Source organism: Danio aesculapii, chromosome 4, assembly GCF_903798145.1.
Source record: "Danio aesculapii chromosome 4, fDanAes4.1, whole genome shotgun sequence".
Lineage (NCBI taxonomy): Eukaryota > Metazoa > Chordata > Actinopteri > Cypriniformes > Danionidae > Danio > Danio aesculapii.
The window spans coordinates 8,588,628-8,609,944 of NC_079438.1; the positions used below are offsets into that span (position 1 = coordinate 8,588,628).

Here is a 21,317-nt window from a genome sequence, read left to right on the forward strand (position 1 = left end):
ACTGACCTAAATGTCTTCTGTGTGCTGTGAGGAGTTAGCGATTGGGTGCACGCTGCTTTTGGACGACGCTGGATTTAGGACGCTGCTATGAATCGGAGGATACTCGTGGTAAAATATAGAGTAGAAAGGACAGTTTGAGATAAGTCTTGGGTAGTCACAATGGATGATGAATCGGATGACAATCAGGAAACAGAATTCCTTGAAGAACGATATAATAAAAGTAAAAAGGAAACAACATGGGTCATGAGTCTGAATATGAGCAAACGTGTTCAGGCGGAAATAAGGAGATGGGACAAAGGAAAAGAGATCTTAAAATCTTAGTCACATTTGTTAAGCAGTCAGAACAATATATGCATCCTGTTAAACTATCAAAAGCAATAGAAAAAGAAATAGGATCAGTAAAAGGGGCAACATGTCTAAGTAATGGAAGAGTTTTGATTAAATGTAAAGACGAAACGCAAAGAGTAAAGATACTAAAACTAAAAACATTGGCTGGTGGTAAAATAAAAGTGTACTAAAGTTGGGTCAAAAAAGAGTGGGGTCATCTCAGGTGTACCTTTAAACGTAACTATGGAGGAAAGGTTGGTATGGCCAGGAGACTTATGATGTGGAGGGACAGTAAAAAATGTTAGAGCCTTTCTGTGTTGATACACTTTGAGGATAAAAATTTACCAGCAAAGGTGAAACTAGGCTTTATCAGCTATATGGTACGAGAATATGTTCCTCCTCCTCTTCGTTGTTATAACTGCCAACGCATAGGACATTCGGCTGCTGTTTGCAAGGGGAAAATGCCTTGTGGAAAATGCGATGAAGAGCATCAGTATGGGAAGTGTAGAGAAGGAACTAAGTTGAAATGCTGCAACTGTGGAGGCGAACATAGCGCCGCGTATGCAGGTTGTCAAAATTGAACATACGCAGAAGCAGCTCGTAAAGTAAAACTGCTGAAAGAAATACAAACTCATAGGGAACATGTACACAATTCTCAAGAAAATGACTCAAACAAAAGAGCATGCTTCAGAATGACTCCATTGACAACATTAGTAATTAGTTCAACATTTTATAATCCATGTTTAGAATTACACTGTAAAAAATGTCAGTGATTTTAGCAGTAAAAGTCTGTGCAATCTACAGTGAAAACCTGTTAAATGACTAACAGCTCATTTCAGTGCAAAATACGGAAAATAACTGTAACAGATCTAATCTTTGTTTATGAGAAACTAATCAGAGTGTCTGAAATCTCACCACACGCCCTCATTCACTAGTCCCTAAATTAGTCAATTAGTTTAGTCCACTAGACAGAGTGAATGACCACAAATAAGTGAATTGATGAACATTTGCTGCTAACAAGCACAATCACTGAAGGACACAACCACAAATAAAACTACAGACACAGCCTCACACCAAACCAACTGAATTACAACAGAGGATTAAACAACTCCATTAAATAACAGCATTAGCAGCTTCACTGATTACAGTTTGACTTCAATTCTCTCATATCTGCAAGAATATTTGATAATTAACAGAGGTTTATATTTCTATTGAAAATGTTTGATTTGACCTCACCATCATGGAGATCAGAGGCTGCATTAGTTGAGCTCTTAAACATTTAGACTTCTGAAAAATGTTTCTCTGGCTGTTATAACTGTGTTTCTGAAACTCACCAGTTACAGCAAGACAAGAGATGAAAACTTTTAAGTACTTATTACAGAATTGATTTTAATAAGTCACAACAAAATGTTGGAATTAATTGTAATTAATCTATGTGATGTAGTACAGCTTCCAGAAGGGTCAACAAACAATTATGATGAAATTAATCATTAGAGCTTTATTCAGAAAGCCTAGAGCGCTTTAGCAACTCATTTAGGACACACAGACATCAAGAATCAGGATATGAACCTCAATCATGGTTGCTAAAAAAACCTGCTTAATTCATTCATGCTGCAATGCATGCTGGGTGCCAGCATAGCACAAAAAAACTCCCAGCATGCATTGCATCATGAATAAATTATGCAGCGTTATGCTCTTAACGTTTCTTTCTTTGCCTTTAATTTATTTTGTTTTTGGGGTGTAATATTTCAATATTTTGGTTGTAAATAAATATATATATTTTTTTGTTTGTCACCATTGTTGAGATCTGTGTTTTCAAGTTATGCCATAGTTCAAACGTTCTCATAATGACTGGTGTATTTAGACCTGTTAATCTGTCATTGATTGCTGAAGTCTCAGTGGTTTCAGTTATATATTATATTCAATTCTCACACTACAGATGATATTCAACAAGAATGCATGGGTGACTTTGATATGATAGCTAATCTCATCACACTTAATTTTATGTATGTTTGGGCTTTTCATGTTATGCAATCAGCGAGATTATCACAATTAATTATTGCAACCAAAGTAAAACTTATTTTGAAACAAGAAGTTGAAGATCCCGACTAAAGCAGACTCTGTCCCCCATCATGGTGACTTCAAATGAACGACAATTTCATTAAGAGCTTTTGTTCATGTGACAGAAATAAAGTCAAAGGTCAGTAATAAGTGAAGCTCCTGATGTTTGTGGAGTTGTTTAATGATCTCTGCTGAGATCTTGAGAAATAAAAGTTTTATTGTGTAATTGTTTTTATTAATTATTATTTTTATTTAGAGTTTTATCCTCAGTTGATTTCATCTTTGATTTTGGCTGTAATTTGTGTTATTTGGTCTTGTTTTTCTTTCCTTCAGTGATTCTGCTTGTTAACACTTGTTCATCAATAATTATTAATCCTCCTTTAATTAGACACTTATTTATCTCATTAACTTCATCACTGTCTAAGTGTTCAACCCTCTGTAGTGAGGACACTAGTGAGGATTTTGCTCTGGGATTTTAGGGGTTAAATTTGTTCGATGAAAAATACAGACTGTGGAATGTATTTTTAACAGAAATATTCTGTAGATTGAATTTACAAATGTAAAATGTTAAAAACAGTAGATTACTGGCAACCACAGCTGCCAGTATTTTTTTGTAAAATCAGGAAAAACTACAGCAAAATACTGTAAAACATTTTTGTATCACCATTGTGGAGGATATTAGCATCTGTGTGCAAGTCCAAGATGAACTCGTTGAATCTGATGTTATGCTGCATCTTTTGTTTAAAGGTAATTGTGTAGTTACTAATGCAGTGAAAGTGTTTGTTAATTACAGTCACACATGAACACAATAATGCATTTAATGACTTTATTTAAAGAGTTTTTGTAGTGAACTGATGTACGATGGTTCTCAATATCAATAAGCTCAGATATATTACTTAGATATTTAAAATGTTGATTTTAATGCCAGTAAATGCCAAATAAAACGTAGTTGCTTTCTGCAAATATAAATAATTAACTCAAAGGTTTGTAAATGATCATTGCATCAGTTAATGAATAAAATTTACTCTTGTTAAAAATACAACATGTTTCTGTAAAAACAATTTTACAGAAAAATTCTGTATTTTTTACAAAAAAGTTCTGGCAATCATAGCTGCCAGTATTTTTCCGTAAATTTTACAGAATTGTTTTTACAGTGTAACTTACACCCTCTTTGTGCTTTGAAGCATGTTATGGCAAAATTGAGTGTGATCTTACATTACATTACATTTACATTTAGTCATTTAGCAGACGCTTTTATCCAAAGCGACTTACAAATGAGGACAAGGAAGCAATTTACACAACTATAAGAGCAGCAGTGAACAAGTGCTATAGACAAAGCATATGCAATAAGCTATAAGCAAAATTTTTTTTTTTTTTTTTTTTTGAGAGAGAGAGGGCACAGTTAGTGGTATAGCCAGAGAGGCAGTTGCAGATTAGGAAGGAAAGTGGAGACTAAATAGTTGCGTTTTTAGTCGTTTCTTGAAGACAGCAAGTGACGCTGCTGTTCTGATGTAGTTAGGGAGTTCATTCCACCAACTGGGCAGATTGAATGTGAGAGTTCGGGAAAGTGATTTCTTCCCTCTTTGGGATGGAACAACGAGGCGACGTTCATTCACAGAACGCAAGTGTCTGGAGGGCACATATATCTGCAGAAGTGAGAGCAGCTATGAAGGAGCCAAGCTAACGGTCACTTTGTAAGCAAACATCAGAGCTTTGAATTTGATGCGGGCAGCAACTGGCAGCCAGTGCAAACGGGTGAGTAGCGGAGTGACATGTGCTCTTTTGGGTTCATCAAAGACCACTCGTGCTGCTGCGTTCTGAAGCAGCTGAAGAGGTTTGATAGAACTAGCTGGTAGCCCGGCTAGCAGAGAGTTGCAATAGTCCAGTTTGGAGAGAACAAGAGCTTGAACAATGAGTTGAGCTGTATGTTCAGATAGGAAGGGTCGGACCTTTCTGATGTTGTAGAGTGCGAATCTGCAAGATCGAGCAGTTCTAGAAATGTGGTCAGAGAAGTTCAGTTGGTCATCAATCGTAACTCCAAGGCTTTTTACCATTTTGGATGCAGTGATGGTTGCTCCATCCATCTGGATTGAAAAGTTATGGTGAAGAGTCGGGTTGGCAGAAACTTCAAGCATTTCCGTTTTCGTGAGGTTAAGCTGGAGATGATGATCTTTCATCCAGTGTGAAATGTCTGACAGGCAGGCTGAAATGCGAGCTGGAACCGAGGGATCGTCAGGGTGAAAAGAGAGGTATAGCTGGGTGTCATCAGCATAGCAGTGGTAGGAAAAACCATGTTTCTGGATGACTGTTCCTAAAGATGCCGTGTAGATAGAGAAGAGAAGTGGCCCTAGAACAGAGCCCTGAGGTACCCCAGTGTTTAGATGCTGTAGGTTGGACACTTCTCCCCTCCACGACACCCTGAATGACCTGTCCGAGAGGTAGGAACTGAAGCATTGAATAACAGTGCCTGCGACGCCCAGTGACTCAATCGTAGATAGCAGGATCTGGTGGTTTACAGTGTCAAAAGCAGCTGATAAATCCAACAAGATGAGGACAGATGATTTAGAGTCTGCTTTAGCCAGTCTGAGATCCTCCACGACCGAGAGCAGGGCAGTCTCAGTTGAGTGGCCTTTCTTAAAGCCAGATTGCTTGTTGTCCATGAGGTTGTTTTGAGTAAGAAAGTCTAGGACTTGATTGAACACTACTTTCTCCAAAATCTTGGCCATAAATGGAAGCAGGGATACCGGTCGGTAGTTTTCAAGTAGCGTTTGATCCAGGTTGGGTTTCTTTAGCAGTGGGGTTACCCTAGCCTGCTTAAATGAAGTAGGGAATAGACCAGAGTCAAGAGATGTGTTAATTATGTGAGTCAGTGTTGGTATGACTGCAGGAGAAATAGCTTGCAAAATATGAGAGGGAATGGGATAAAGCGGACAGGTGGTTGCATGGCTTGATAGCACGAGATTGGACACCTCAGACTCAGAGAGCTGGGAAAAAGAGGTGAGTGTGTGTGGTGTTGGTGGTGTATCTTGCGTGTTTGTTGTAGGTGCAGCAAATTGAGCTCTGATTTTTGCAGTTTTGGTGCAAAAGAATGTAGCAAAGTCATCAGTAGTGAGTGTGGAGGATGCTGGTAAAGGAGGAGGATAGAGGAGGGAGGAAAATGTTTTAAAAAGTAAGCGAGGATTGGTGGCACTGTTGACTTTTTTGACGGAAGTATGTCTGCTTTGCAGAAGTAACCTCAGTCGAGAAAGAAGACAGAAGAGTTTGGTATGCTATGAGCTGTTCAGGATTTTTAGTTTTTCGCCAAATTCTCTCAGCAGCCCGAAGTTTTGAGCGATGCTCCCGGAGAACATCAGAGAGCCAGGGTGCAGGAGGACTGGCCTGGGTTGGTCTGGATGTAATAGGGCATAGTCTGTCTAGGCATGATGTTAGCGTGGAGCAGAGTGTATCAGTGGCACTGTTCGTATCAAGTGCAGAGAGTTTGCAAGATGGAGGAAGAGAGTTAGAAACAATGGTGGATAGTCTGTTGGGTGAGAGAGAGCGTAGGTTTCTGCGAAAGGCAACTAGAGTTGGAGTGTGTGGCGGCTCAGGAGTAATGTGGATGTTGAGAGAGAGAAGGAAATGATCCGATGTTTGTAGTGGAGTTACTAGTGTTTGATCAGCGAGGCAATGTCGAGTGTAAATAAGGTCTAGTTGATTACCTGATTTGTGAGTAGCAGAAGTAGGTGCTCTTTTGAGGTCGAAAGATGCAAGCAGAGTCTGGAAGTCAGCAGCTTGAGGTCTTTCAATGTGGATGTTGAAGTCACCTAGCACCAACAAGGGAGTGTCATAATCAGAAAAAGATGAGAGAAGAACATCCAGTTCATCTAAGAAGTGACCTAATGTACCCGGTGGGCGGTAGATGACAACCACATTTATGCGGAAGGGGTGGATAATGGTGACTGCATGGAATTCAAAAGAGCTGATTTTTGGCAGGGACGGTCTCTGAGTGAATTTCCATTCTTTGGAAATCAGTAGTCCAGTCCCACCCCCTCTCCCTGTCTGACGAGGAGTGTGGGAAAGAGAGAAATTATTAGAAAGAGCTGCATGTGTAGCAGTGTCCTCCGGTCTCAACCAGGTTTCAGTTAGAGCCATGAGACTAAAGTCAGAATGAGTGGCTATGGAGGTAATAAAATCTGCTTTGTTAACAGCAGATTGACAATTCCAGAGGCCCACAGAGAGAGAGAGTTGTGAAATAGAGGATACATGAATTGATCGAAGGTTGTGAGGGTTGCGCCTGCAGCGTACCTCCCGTGCTCTGCGAGTGTTAGTAACAACAGGAATTAGTAAACACATAATAAAGTGCAAGGAAAACAATAATGAGTGCAGAGATAAAGTAAGAAGTACTCAAGTGCTTTGTCTGTGTCTTTGCTCGGTGGAGTTGCGCAGGTAGAGTCGATGGTCTTTACTCTCGTCGGTCTTAGTCGCGCAGGTAGAGTCGATGGTCTTTACTCTCGTTGGTCTTCACATGAGGCGGGCTTCACACGAGGCTGCCGCAACCGCTGCCGCGGTGAGACTAGTCGCTTATTTACACCCCCGAGCGCTTTGCTGATTGAGTTCAGCTGGACACGCCTCCGAGAGTAAAAACACCCGAGATTGCAGCGGCGGGGGCGCGAAAAACCTCCCGCTCGGCACACAAGCTCTTACAGTAAACAAAGGAAACAGTGGCTAAAGCTTGCTAGTACTAAACACAGATAGCAGAAAACAATTTTAAATGTCAACAACCAATACACAACCAGCTGAAACAAGTCTAAGTGTTCTCGAACCAAACACAGCAACTTACCAAAAATAGTTGCAAAAACATACATGTACACATATGTGCCACAGTCCAGCCTCCATCAGTAAAGTGGCAACATATGTGACGAGGTGGCCGAGTGGTTAAGGCGATGGACTGCTAACCCATTGTGCACTGCACACGTGGGTTCGAATCCCATGTTAATGAAACAGAAGCACAGCTATCCTTTTCAACAGAACATTAAGCCTACTAAGAGGCTGACAAAAATTGCCAGAGCTGATTGTGTTTCAAGTCATCTCAGCGAGGTATTGGGTAAAGTTTTCAACCAGCAATGATCACGCCTCGGATAGACCTCATTGGCCACAATATTGCCTCTGCAAAAGAATAGCTATAACAGCTACAAACTCTTCTGTGTACCAATCTGGACATGCAACGACAAGGTGGCATCAAACTTTAAACTGCCAGCAATCAGCCTTCTGGCACCAATGAGTGCATGCTGTGTCTGCAGAACAGGGTATTGTATGGAACAAAATCAATGCCAAAAGTATTGAATTAAAAAGCTTGTTGAATAGCACAAACTGAAAAAAATAATACACCGTATTAACAAGTTCTTGCATTTTAATGACTTGAATTGCAGGGTTTGTATTTTTAGGTCCTGAAATTTAACAAAGCTGTTTATTTAAGCTGTGAATAGTTCAACTAAAAATATTTCAAACATGTTTTTGTACTTATAAATTCAATAATTCATTTTCAATTTCCAGGATTCACTTACAAAATATTTAATACCCTTTAAAAATACGATGTATAATATTCAAAAGGTAATTTTCAGTTAATTTTATTTCAGTTCAAATATTCGCTTCCATAAATTCAGTGGCTCAAATTTGACTGTTAAAATTCAACATTACATCTGGGAACTGCAGGAAAAGCAGTAGATTGCAGATTAAAGATCGCCAGCTGCTTTTCCACCAGCAGGTGGAGATGGAATAATTTAAGATTTTTTACCCAGTAAATAGACGAGAAAAAAGCTAATAAAGGCACAAAAGTAGCATTTAATATTAATATCAGTGTCTTGGACATTATAAGTAATAAAATGAGTATGAGTAAAATAAGTAAATGATCTTTTGGTCATTTATATTTGCCCTTATGTAACAGAAGCCAGTTGGTAATTGCGTAAACCTCACTCCTCGGATTCAGCGACAGATGTTGTTCTGCAATATTTAGCCGGTTGTTGCTAGATCGGATATGTTTGCAGCCGGAAGTTAACGACAATTATTTCTATTATTTATAAAATTTCCCATTTATTGTATTTTATTAACTTCTACCCCCACCCCAACCCTAAACCCAACCATCACAGTACCGTAAAAACAGTTGTTGTACAGAGTATTATTTATGTTATCTGTTAAATTTCCCAATAAATTGTATTTTTTAACTACTCCCAACCCAACCCTAAACCCAACCGTCACAGTACTGTAAAAATATTAATTATTGTTACACAGTTTCATTAAAAAATGCTGCTTTATTAATGTGCATATCGCACTTCCGGCTGGCAACATATCTGATCTAGACTGTACTATCTTTAATCTCCTCACAGCATTTGTCTCCCATACCGGTATCGCCAGCTCGCGCCCTGCTCGGACCAGTGGTGTTACATGCACATTAGAGATGCGCGGATGGGCTTTTATTTCATCCGCAACCGCATCACAAAACTCATCATCCGTCCGCACCAATATTTCTGAACAATTTTTAAAACCGCACCCGCCCGCCATCTGCTGATTGGACTCTTTATTTGAATGGCTTATTCATTTTTATTATTAAATGAATGTTTCTTTATTGATTATTAGAGAATAGAGAATGACTTTAATGTAGACATGTAGTTAATCCAAACGTGCAAGCCAAATCCAGCATTAATTGACGACGCTTTAAAGTGACGCTAAACGATACGAGGACGTGTCTTTGGTCCTCGAGTCTTTTCCTTGCGTCCTTCCCTCGCATCCCGGAGGGGTGGAGCTAAGACACGAGGAAAGAAAGCAAGGAAAGGAAACGAGGATGCACAAATAAGAAATGAGAAGCACCCTATAAAGCTCTCAGAATATCCAACACGAATATCAGCAGTGAACGCCGTCTCCGATCGGCGCACAGGGACAAAAATAAATAGTCTAAATTAAACGCACTGTACTGTAAATTTTTTTTATAGTAGCCTAATAGAAAACGCATTTTGACACATCAATTCAACATGCTGCTATTTAGCCATATAAGTCATTTACATTATAGCCTAATAATGTTCACATTTGTAGTTGTCCATAGCAACCCCAAAAACTTATCTGCTTGTCTTGCACATCTAATTAATGGGCACAGTTTTTCGACTATTTTTTTATTTATTTTTTATTTATTTATTTGCTGTGGAAGTTATTGAGCTTGTAGAAATCAGAAACAACACCAATTCTGCGACACAGATGAACCTCTATTGATATCTCTATCAGACAATGCCTATTTTATATGCCAAAAGAAACAACAGGCAGTAAAAAAATATTAAAATAAATATCTTAATGTAGGCATAGGCTATAGTCGCATGCTTTGGCAAACATTTGAAAAAAAAAAAATAATAAAAACGTCATATCGTAGTTAAGCCTTATAGGCTCAGTCACCTCCACAATTAGAAATTCAATTAACAAATATATATATATATATATATATATATATATATATATATACCATCCCTCTTTGAGCGAACATGAAGTCTGACCAGGCTAAATTGCCTGTATGACAAGTCTATGCCCCAATAACCCATGAACTTACGATCATTCCCACAAACTTGAAGCATAATGAAATACTACGCTTGCGACAAAGAAATTCTGGCAAAATAACCTTAAGCCTCAGAACGTAAAAGCGAGGCCAAATAACCAATACACAACATGTCTAGAATAGAACAGGCTAAACCAATATGAACGTAAAATTATCAGCTGACCGAACTCAAAAGTTTATATTAAACATGGGCTATGTGTAGTCTAGATAACATAGGCTAATTGGTTTAATATGTCTGACCTTAGGTCTAGTTTGAATTTTCTTGGCACTATGCAGGAATAAAATAGCATCTACAGTGTCAGGATTCAGACGAGAGCGCCTGGCCTCTATAACGCGCCCTGCTGCACTGAAGGAGCGCTCGCTCACAGCACTTGTTGCTCATAGACTCGACTAGACATATTACTACCTGATGAAAATTTGACTATTTCAAAGTGTGCTCAATTTTTTGGATGTAGGTATGGTCAGATCATATTTAACAATTTATACATATTTTTTTTATTTGATTGGTACAACCGCCCGCCACCCGCCTGAATTTAATTAAAATATTATTTTTCGTCACGTCATCCGCCCGATCCGCGCATCTCTAATGCACATAAACCGTCTTTTGATGAATATGATGTTACATTCTCTATCTTTATTAACTCATTCTTCCATAGATGTAAAGTATAATGTTGACTGGCTGCTAAAGAATATAAACGTAAGAGAAAGGAAATAAAATAATCATACAAAATTCAAAACCAGAGAGATTTTATGAGAATGTCACACAAAACAGTTTACTTGCAACTGTTGGACAGATAGTGTTAGATAAAGACAGTGTTCAGGTACGATTTAAGGTTGGGTATGGATGGGACGTGTAATTTAAAATAATTTAACATAGCGAGCAAATGCATTAAAGGAGCGTCTTCAGTTATTAATACAGAACCGTCTAACATATGGCATAAGCATTGGGGTTATTAGAAGTGTTTGTGCTGTTTAAACGCAGCTTTTTTTCAGGATTGGGGTAGGCTATTCATTATTTAAATTATTATTGTTGTTGTTATTATTTTATTATTATTATTGTTATTATTCTTATTATTTTATAACATTTATTTAGGCTACTGCGCTTGGAGTCAGTATGGACCTTCTTGAGTCAAAAATACATGTTTTGTCATACAAACAAACGCATATAATAATTTAGCCTCTTACAGTCCTCCCCTGGCACCGTTGTGACACTTATAGAGGCAAAAGGGTGACATTAATGATAAAAATATGCTTTGCGATGTGTGCTGCTGTTATCTTCGGACTTCCTGTCCAGGCTTGTTGCAGGTATAAGGGTGGTCAGTCTTTGTTGTCCTTCAGCCCTGTGTGAGAGGTTTCAATTAAATGGTGTTGCACTGCTTATATGCAAATTGTCCTTCATACCCCCACAAGAATAGTTGCTGAGGAATGCAGGGAACCCCTGCTCTTCTCTTGAAGTAGATCAGAAGACGTGAACCTTTTCTCCATGGATCCTGTATTTCAAAACAGCAAATGGCACAACAAACAGCAAAAGCAAACACATGGCATTTGTCATTGATCAAAGGATTGATGTGGTCAGTTTGAGTTCTTCTCAAGCAAAATGCCCTTAAATTAATGTAATTAAAAATATGGTCAAGATTAAGACAAAATAAAAAGCAAACAAGCTCTTTACACAATATCTGGAAACATCAAAATTAAATCGCTTTACAACAAAATCAACAATAGCTGGTTAAGAGTATCAGCAAAATATTCAGTGTAACCAAATACATTGAATTAAATGAATCAGTGTTCAAAGACAATCACAAATGCATTTAAATGGATTAAATACAAAGTAAGCACAAATAACATTTGTTGTAGAAATGTCAATAATGTTACAAAAGCAACAATATTTCAGCATTTTGGATTTAGAATCCCAATTTACATTTTGATATAACTTGTTGAAACAAATAATAAGTAACTGGTTAAATAATCAAAAGAAACCAAAATAACAACACAAGATGAAAAACCCATAGTTAGGATAAAGTCTGATTGAAAAGACTTAAATAACATGTAAATCTATTTGAAGCAGTGTCAGACAAATGTGAATTTTATGTGTGTGAAGATTTGAAATGTTGTTCTCTGTGTGGCAGTGTTTCAGCTGAGGCTATGTGTTTGTGTAAACATGCTCGCAACAAATGGTGGAAGTTTTATGACAGTGTGTAAAATTTAGTCCTGTTGTAACAGGGAGCCAGCATGGAATTTGAGCATGAGATGTGAATGTAATCTGGCTCAAAATACTTCCAAATCAATGTATTTTTAAGGAGTATGATAAAGTGCAATGTTTAAGGCTGAATCCTGTAAGAAAGCATTTTCATAGTTACTGCAGTTATTACACTGGAGCCACAAGGCAATTCTATACTCCTGTTTGTAGTTTAAACTGCAGCTATATTGAGGATAGCAGAGTTTACCACTTTTAGGAGATGAGACTCATCCAACATATAAACACAAGTACCTTAAAATTAATGAATTTTAGCATACAGTTAATTCCTTATTTATACATGACATGCGGTCTAGAATGCATCTGTGGCTTCTAAAACCTCAGACCTGAGTGTTTTTACACCTACAGTAAGAAAATCATGTTTTAAGGAATTACTCAGTCTATGTGTACGTGTAGTATCACACAATAAAATTGTGTTCTATGGAAATGAAAATGTGTATAACACAAATATAACTAATTTGGAAATGCAAACAGGATCAGCAATTATTAACTTTTATTGCTATTAGGCTGCTAACCCACCAGCAAAGGAAGTTAACAGTTGCAGGCCTTGTATTAACAATGCAGTTAGTTCACTAAGTGTGTTATTAACAGATGAGTTTTTGTTATGTGAAGACCACTGATTGCTCTTTAGTGATTTCCGTTTTCTCAGAAAATATGGTGGAGGTCTTCCCTGCCCCGAAGTCCAACATTGTTCCTCTCTGTGGCCAAACTTATTACAGGTCATACAAAGCCTGTTTTCTTTGCCTGAGGGTTGATTGTTGTGATCATCTGAGGTTTGAGGGTTTTTAAGACTCTCTAATGCTTCTACACCATGCGTCTTTGCTGCGCTATGGTGTGGCATCACCTTAATTACTGAAACAGGCAAACTTTTTTGAGCTACAGCCTCTGAACAAATCATTTCAGATTTATTACAGGTAACTTCATCTGAGAAGTGAACATGCTTTTCAATCCCATTGCTGTGAAGCATTTTGGGAGACACAAACTTCTGTCCTTTTAGCATAGCTTTTAAATCTGCAATGGTTTCTTTTTGACTTCTGCATTTTTCAGCCAGGGCTAACTGTTCAGCTAGTAAATTATCGAGCTATAACTGGAGATGTAGAATTTTTGCCTCTGATTTGTGAACATTAAATTCTTCACATCTAGCCTTTATAATTGAAGGTATTTTTGACATCACGTTACGCAGTCCTGAGTAACACATGTAATTTAGCGCTTCAATTATATCACCACGTTTTGATTTCTTTCCATTTTTGCCAATTACATTCCACCATGCAAACAATGTAGAGTCTGAGCCTGTTAACTTAAGTCCTTCTTTGCTAAGTTTGCACAATGTAGGATCAACTTTTTTGGTCCATAAAGCAAACAATACATCACTTTCTTCAGAAATGAACGTTTCCATCCTTGAGGAGGTAATCGGAAATTTACCAAATTTAACTATTGCAATGAATTACAGTCTTGTAAATTCTGTTTCATGCAATTTGAGCAAATGGAGGAACAATAAAAGCAGACTTACCCACTCTTGTGGTTAGAAGGCCAGTTTTAATCCATTCACCAGGTCAGCTGTGAAAAGTCCAGCTAAGACCGGCTAAAGTAAATTTCAGAAAACTCACTGCAAAGGATCCCGGGTTTCGGCACCATCTGTAGGATTGGGTTTTAAAACCACAGCGGTTCGAACTGTAGTTCTGCCGAATGACTAAAAAGTTATCAGTATTATTGGTAAAAAACTGTACATTCTAGTCAAACCATTCTTCTGCAATCTTATATCAGTATTAATAGCTATAAATGTGGGAGAGCTTTGATATAATGTGATTGTATTGTATTGCAATATTGAACAGTTAAGTGTTGATGTTAAATCAAAAGTAATTCACAAATACTTGATAATGAGATGATTTAATGACAATAATTCTCTATGGTTACAACTGAATTAGTTACAAAATAACTGTATTAAATGATCAAATATGAAATGATAAAACATATGATATAAATTGTACCCAGCTTAAATGTGAGAGAGAGAGACAAAGAGAGCAGGCCCAGAAGTTAGCCTGATTGCAGTAGAGTCAGAGAAGATAGACTCCAGAGAAGGAGAGTAGCAGAGGAGGAAAGCAGACCAGAAAAGACAGGCCAGGAAAAGAAAAGAGGCAGAGCAGCGTTTTACCACCTATTTTGTATCTTTCTTGACCATGTGACTAAAGCCCAAATGCAGAGACATTCAAACTGACCAATCAACATGTGACCACATTGTAAAACCCCCAAAGTCCACATAACAGGCCCTGATGTTATAAGTATCTGCCTTTGGAGTCAGTATGGACCTTCTTGAGTCAAAAATACATGTTTTGTCATGTAAACAAATGCATATAATCATTTAGCCTCTTACACCTCTGCAGCTTGTACATAACATTTCACAGCACCTGGAATGAACACTAATGAGTTTGAAGTTACAGTGTTTCTCATCCATTTGTGATTAATGTACAAACAATTATCTACTAAGGCCAAAAGTAGCAAAAAATCGACAGTATGTTATCGCTTTACTGTGTTAAAAGGAAAAGGTTTTGTCACAGGGTCTCTAATATATGCTTTTGTGAATGTCTATGCATATTTGTATGCACAAACAGTAATAATTATAGGGGAAAACATCTTTGTTACATACCAGGTGAATAAGAGGCATAGAGAGAGCTGAGCTACTCAGACGTTCTGATCAACTAAAAAAAACGAAGGAAGGAAAACAAAATTGGCACAGAAACAAGTTACATTTTTATCGTTAAAATCTATAGACACTTTTAGAAAGAAATAATTGACCTGTTAAGAGTGTGTTGACAGTCTTACAGAAACCAGTAATGTGCTGCATGTGCTTTAAACTCACATAAAGAACAAGTTCAGTGATAAATAAATAACTAAAACATTGCTAATAGTTAGCTCATGTTAATGTATTGACTGAACTTACCAAATAAAACCTCACTGTGAAGTTTAGAAATTGTTTCTTTCAACGAATGATAATATATCACTGTATCATAGGATAAGACTTACATAACTATTATATAAGTGAAATTATAAATGTGAAATTTCAAACCAAAGTACCTCAACATAAGTGTATCAACATTAACTACAAAATGCAGCAGCTAAAATAAAAAAAGCTTCCATCAATAGTCCTGTAAAAAACAGCAACAAATCATATGATGATGGCTAAAGTCAACTTCTTTTCCCAATACATCATTATTTCTCTGTAAAACTGGTTTGTAAAGCTGATGAACTTCCTCTCCCCCACAGTAATGTGTCTTGAGTCTTCACTGCTCTCAACTGCTCATTTGCATATTTATACCAGCATTAATGGGGGCCAATTGAGTCTTATCCAATCACATTCCAGATCCAGTAGTTTAGCAGGGTTGTGTTTATATATTCTGGGTTCCTAACAGAATCTTCATTGGCTTATTTAGCTATAAAATAACAACTGAGGAGGACAAACTATGATAGTAAATTCCTACATTGGGATTATTATCAACAACAACATACAAACAAAAACCCACTGGGGCCATTTCTCATCCCACTTCTTCACTGAAGACTGAAAAGGTAAGTTGCACATTCTGAATTTACACTCAAATAACATCTGAATGCTCACATTATAATGTATAAAATCTAATCATGTGTCGATGCATTGTTCAATTTTGTGTTAAGTTCTTCAGTCATTTTTAAAAGCCTCTTTACAACTATTTAGTTTTTGTTTGTTTGTTTATTTGGTTATAAATATTGTTTTTATCCTGACAATTGGACTGTAGCCCAAATAAGTTTCAACATATTACATATATAGGTTGGAAGCTGGCAGGCAATTTTGGAGAATTTAATGTTTCCCCATTCAAACATACAAAGAGGCAGTAACATCAGTGAATGCAAGTGAATGAGTTTAAAACTATGGATAAAGAAATGCAATCGTTTAAAGAAAATTCAACCTCTTACCAACCTACCAGAAGGCAAAGATCTAGTGGGGGTAAATCGTTTTTTCAATTAACATAAATACTAATGGTACTGAGAGAGAAATGTATTAATAAGTCATGACTAAGAGTAAGTGGGGTAAAAAAGCTAAAAAAAAAAAAAAAAGACTTTTATTTTGGCGTGGTGGTGTGACGTCATAAGGCTGCGCCACTCTCACACTGTGATTCAACTGGAGAAAGGTTTGTTTTAAAGCTTTTACATAGATGTAAACCGACTGATTAAAATTTCAGGTTGTTCATTTAATGCTAAAAATACCTGCTGTTGACAATATTATTTTAACCCTTTATACAACGAAGTACTATTTTACTCACAGTAAGGTCTGTTGTTTGAATAAGATAGGATAAACTTTATTTGTCCCCGAGAGGAAATTATTGTGGAAATTAAGTGCTACAACGTTGTTGTAAGCAGATACTAAAATAAATAAAACTAACAAAACAATTAAGAACAAACCTGAATAAAGTTTGAATAAAGTAACAGAAATGTGTGTAATAAGTGTTTTAATGAAGGTTTAATTTAGAGCATAATGTCATTTCCACTCTAAGTATACATCACTATATATAAGAAATGGAGTACTAGTTTTAATCAGCTCATTTGTGGCTATTGTTTCTTGCTTAGATGATTTCTTTTTGTTAATTACTCTCAAGTGTTGAAAGTGTTGAAGAGAAGTTATTTTGTTTCTGTTCATTGTTTTATTTATTTTTTTATGGTTTTGTTCGTTTTAAACAGGATAAAGTGTCCAAACGCAGAGATAAACTCCTGCTGAAGCGACTGATCTCCACACTGTTATAAAGATGGCGTTTATTAAAGAGGAGAGTGAAGATGTGAAGATTGAAGAAACATTCACAGTCAAACAGGAAGATCTGCAGGAACAAACAGGTTGATTTTCATTCCCAAAGACCAACTCAGTCATTTGATCCTCATTCAGATATATTTTAATAATAAGAATACTAAATTAAATCCATCTTGCAGCCCTGAGTGTGAAATGTTTGAAAAGATGCCTTCTGGAGCACTTTTAGAATATTTATCTTTAATCAAACTTGATTTTAGTGTTGCTGCTACTTGTTTTTTGTACAGTGTATGTTTGTTAAGAAACTGATTTGATTTTATGATTATATATTGTATTTTTATTATATGTTTTTGCCATGAATATAGCCAATGATGCTGATACGGGATTAAAACATAAATAAATGAATAAATAAACAATATCCATAAGTATGAACGTTACTAACTATAAGCATAGAGTGACAGGAGAGATCAGCGTTTCAGGTCAATGATGAAGTCAAGAGAAGCTGCATAGTTTGAGTGAAAGTTTATTTATACTCAGGATGACATGATGATCCAGCTCATCTAAAATATCAAAATGTTTCAGAGGAAGCTGACCATTTTTTCTTTTGTTTTTTTTACTTTTACTCGTCAAGATGACTACAGATTTTAACTTTTGAAAGTATGGATAAAAACGTAATATTATTTAATATAAAATACAATTACAACTTGTTACTACTTTCATCTGGGTTAAATTCTAGTACATCATTTTTTAACTGTACCATTAGAATTTAATAACATCACCAAATACAGCATCGAAGCAATCTTCATTCAGTCACTCCACCTCTTCATGGAGATTGTCAGCCTGATCTGGTGTATTAATCAACTACCGTGGGTTCTAGAACTGAACAATAATGATGTTCCAGATGCTGGACATCCACTGGCGCTAGATCCTCATCAATTTAAGAGTAAATCTCCCATCTTTGCCATGCTCTGATGCGTTTAGGTTTCGCTGCTATTAGATTTCGCTGTAGGACGTGCTATGTGGACGTAAAGAGCCTAACTGATATTCTACCGGAAACACGTCAGCAGAGTTCATGCATAGAGTCCATTTACTATAACTTCTATGTTAAGCGGCTTTGACAAACTTTACATTGTAAAAGCACTAGATAAATAAAGATGAATTGAATCTGCTTAAATGTGTACACGTTAATGGACCAAACAAAATATGATCTGATTTATTTTAAAATATGTGTGCATCAAAATTACAGTGTGTAGCCAATGTTTCCAGTGTCTTTTCACTTTTCAGATTTTGATGAGAGTTTTTAAGACTTAATGAAAACTAATATTTTTTTATTTTATTTACTTTATTATTTTTTTATTTCAGACCAAATTGAAGAGAATGAGGGGAGTAAAGAGGAGCAACATCATGTCAAAATTCAGGGAAAAACTCATTTACAGACTGATGGTATTTTGAAGAATCATTTCACCTGCACTCAGTGTGGAAAGAGTTTTGGAAGAAAAGACAATCTTAAGACTCACATGAGGACCCACACTAGAGAGAAACCATTCAAATGCACTCAGTGTGGGAAGAGTTTCAGCCAATCATCACACCTTAATGATCACATGAAGACCCACACTGGAGAGAAACCATTCACATGCACTCAGTGTGGGAAAAGTTTCAGCATATCGTCATCCCTTAATCTACACATGAGGATCCACACTGGAGAGAAACCATTTGCATGCACTCAGTGTGGGAAGAGTTTTAACTGCTCATCAAACCTTTATAAACACATGAGGATCCACACTGGAGAGAAACCATTCACATGCACTCAGTGTGGGAAAAGTTTCAGCATATTGTCATCCCTTAATCTACACATGAGGATCCACACTGGAGAGAAACCTTTCACATGCACTCCGTGTGGGAAGAGTTTCAGCCAATCATCAAACCTTTATACACACATGAGGATCCACACTGGAGAGAAACCATTCACATGCACTCAGTGTGGGAAGAGTTTTAACTGCTCATCAAACCTTTATAAACACATGAGGATCCACACTGGAGAGAAACCATTCACTTGCACTCAGTGTGGGAAGAGTTTCAGCCAATCATCATCCCTTATTCTACACACAAGGATCCACACTGGAGAGAAACCATTCACTTGCACTTAAGCCACGGTCACACTGGATTTTTCTCTCCATAGACTTCCATTCATACTGTTAGACTACTCCTAGTCCTCCCAGGTTAAAACATCATTTAGAGGCTTTAAATATGTTTAAACAATTTAATTAATTAGATGAATAAAGCATTACAGAGCTCAGAGTGTTAGAGAATAGCAACACAGGCAGTCTGTGTCAGCTGGGCACACACACCCACACCCTTGCCCCCCCCATATTTATTGTTGTCTCTCTTCAGCCCCACTCAGGGGCACTTCAGTAAGAAAGATCTTTCATCCAGATCAGTTTGATCATCAGTTGTTATGCAGAACAGGAACTCTGCACAGAAAAAGTCACACATACACATAACAGAGCCTGAAAGAGAGTAAGCCTTAGCCCCTCCCGTCCGTTATTTTTCCTGTAAATGAGCACACTCTGAAAGTGGAATTGTAACATTTTGTTGATAACAAGTACAGAGGAGTTAACTTAACTCGGTTATCAGTCACACGAAGACACAACTGTTATGGAGCAAGGTTAGATGAGGTTAAGCACATGAGGTTATATCAGGATAAACACATCAGCATAAGATCATGTAATTAGTTAAAAACAGAGTTAAACTATTAATGCAAGGATTAGTCTAGGTTGGATTAGGATGAAGTTAAAATCATCAAAAAATTCTTCAATACGCACGCAAGTACGTCAGACCGGAAACGCAAGTTCGTGCATCAAGTTTCGCAGCTCACCTTGCAAAGTTCAAGCTTGGTGAACTCTGACTTGCGAAATCCCATCACTTGACTCTGTGAGACCAATCAAAGATCAAAACATGACCTCTCGAGACAGACATTTAAAATATGGACCAATCGCTCTCTTTTTAATGTGTAATCATCTTGTTAAATCCCGACCCTTTTCGCAACGCCGTACAACAGAATTTCGCATGCTCAAACTCTAGTGTGACCGCAGCTTCGGTTTGGGATGAGTTTCAGCAACTCCTCAGACCTAATAAACACATGAAGACCCACACTGGAGAGAAACCATTCACATGCACTCAGTGTGGGAAGAGTTTCAACCGATCAGCAAACCTTAATGAACACATGAAGATCCACAGTGGTGTGAGAGTATACAGATGTTACTACTTCAATGTGTTCCTTATGGCGCCATTCATACCGCGGCGACAGCGGTACTTGGTGCGCCAGCAGCTTTTGACCGTTGGGTGGCAGTTTAACCACAGATATTCAGCTTTGCCTTTCCACAACACTAAACAGACTTTTCTGTACGTACCTTATGTGATCAGATGTGTTCAATGAAAATATAATTTTTATTTAGTTTTCTTAGTAATAAACATGATCTTACCAGGGCTTAAAGTATTCCGGCACCATGCCGGATCTCCGGCGTGCGGCCGTGAGAGAAAAAAAAAATAGAGCTTGCACATGCGGTTTAGTTGGGGATGCTCAAAATAACCGATTAAACAATAACCGAAAGGGCACGTTTGTAACCGATGAATGGTATCAGTTAAACGATTAAAATATGCTTTATACATTTTTAAAGTTTGGCTGCAGACGGGGCATCTGTTAAATTGTTTACTGACTGCAGCCAGTGTTTTACGCTCTGCTTATGCTCGCTCAGCGCCAATCTGGAAACATTTTGGATTCGTGGCGAACGAGAAAGGCGAATCAATAATTAGGATGAAGCTATTTGTTGGGCTTGTTTAGAAAAATAAGTGTTAAATGGACAAACACGTCGAACCTCCAGAGCTGCGGTCATGTCACCCAGCCCATGGAATGCGGAGCCAGCTCCGGTGTCATCCACTGAACGCAAATGCCCAGCTAGTCCAGCCAGGTATGGCAGAGAGGCCTTTTCAAAAATGGCCAAATACAAAAGAGAAACTGATAAATAGTAGACGTTGATGAGAAATGGAGCAGCATATTTGGTAGTTGAGAACGCGCCGCTCCGCGATGTAGAGCTGGTTTCCGAGAAATGCAGGCGGCGGAGCAAGATACCCTCTTTGCCACAGTATCTGCATGCGCTACAGGCACACGTCTCAGTGCTGCTGGAAACATTGTAATCTCAAATAAGTCTCCGTTTAAACCGAACAAAGTCAACATGTTAGTTTTTCTGGCAAAGAATTTAAAATATGAATAGAAAACAAAAGGCGGAGAGACGCAGTTTTTTTTTCAACATCTGACTTATGTTGTTACAAGCCTA

At 37.5% G+C, this 21,317-nt stretch overlaps 1 non-coding gene and 2 pseudogenes across 1 annotated transcript; 1 reads left to right on the forward strand and 2 right to left on the reverse strand.

Moving 5' to 3' along the window:
* The window catches only part of LOC130222044 (zinc finger protein 721-like), a 495,527-nt pseudogene that overhangs the window by 156,234 nt on the left and 317,976 nt on the right, over positions 1–21,317 (forward strand).
* LOC130222067 (gastrula zinc finger protein XlCGF57.1-like) overlaps positions 1–21,317 on the reverse strand; it is a 184,776-nt pseudogene that overhangs the window by 98,982 nt on the left and 64,477 nt on the right.
* LOC130224234 (U4 spliceosomal RNA) lies at positions 7,405–7,545 on the reverse strand. Its single transcript, XR_008837302.1, has one exon. It is a non-coding gene; the product is annotated as a U4 spliceosomal RNA (small nuclear RNA).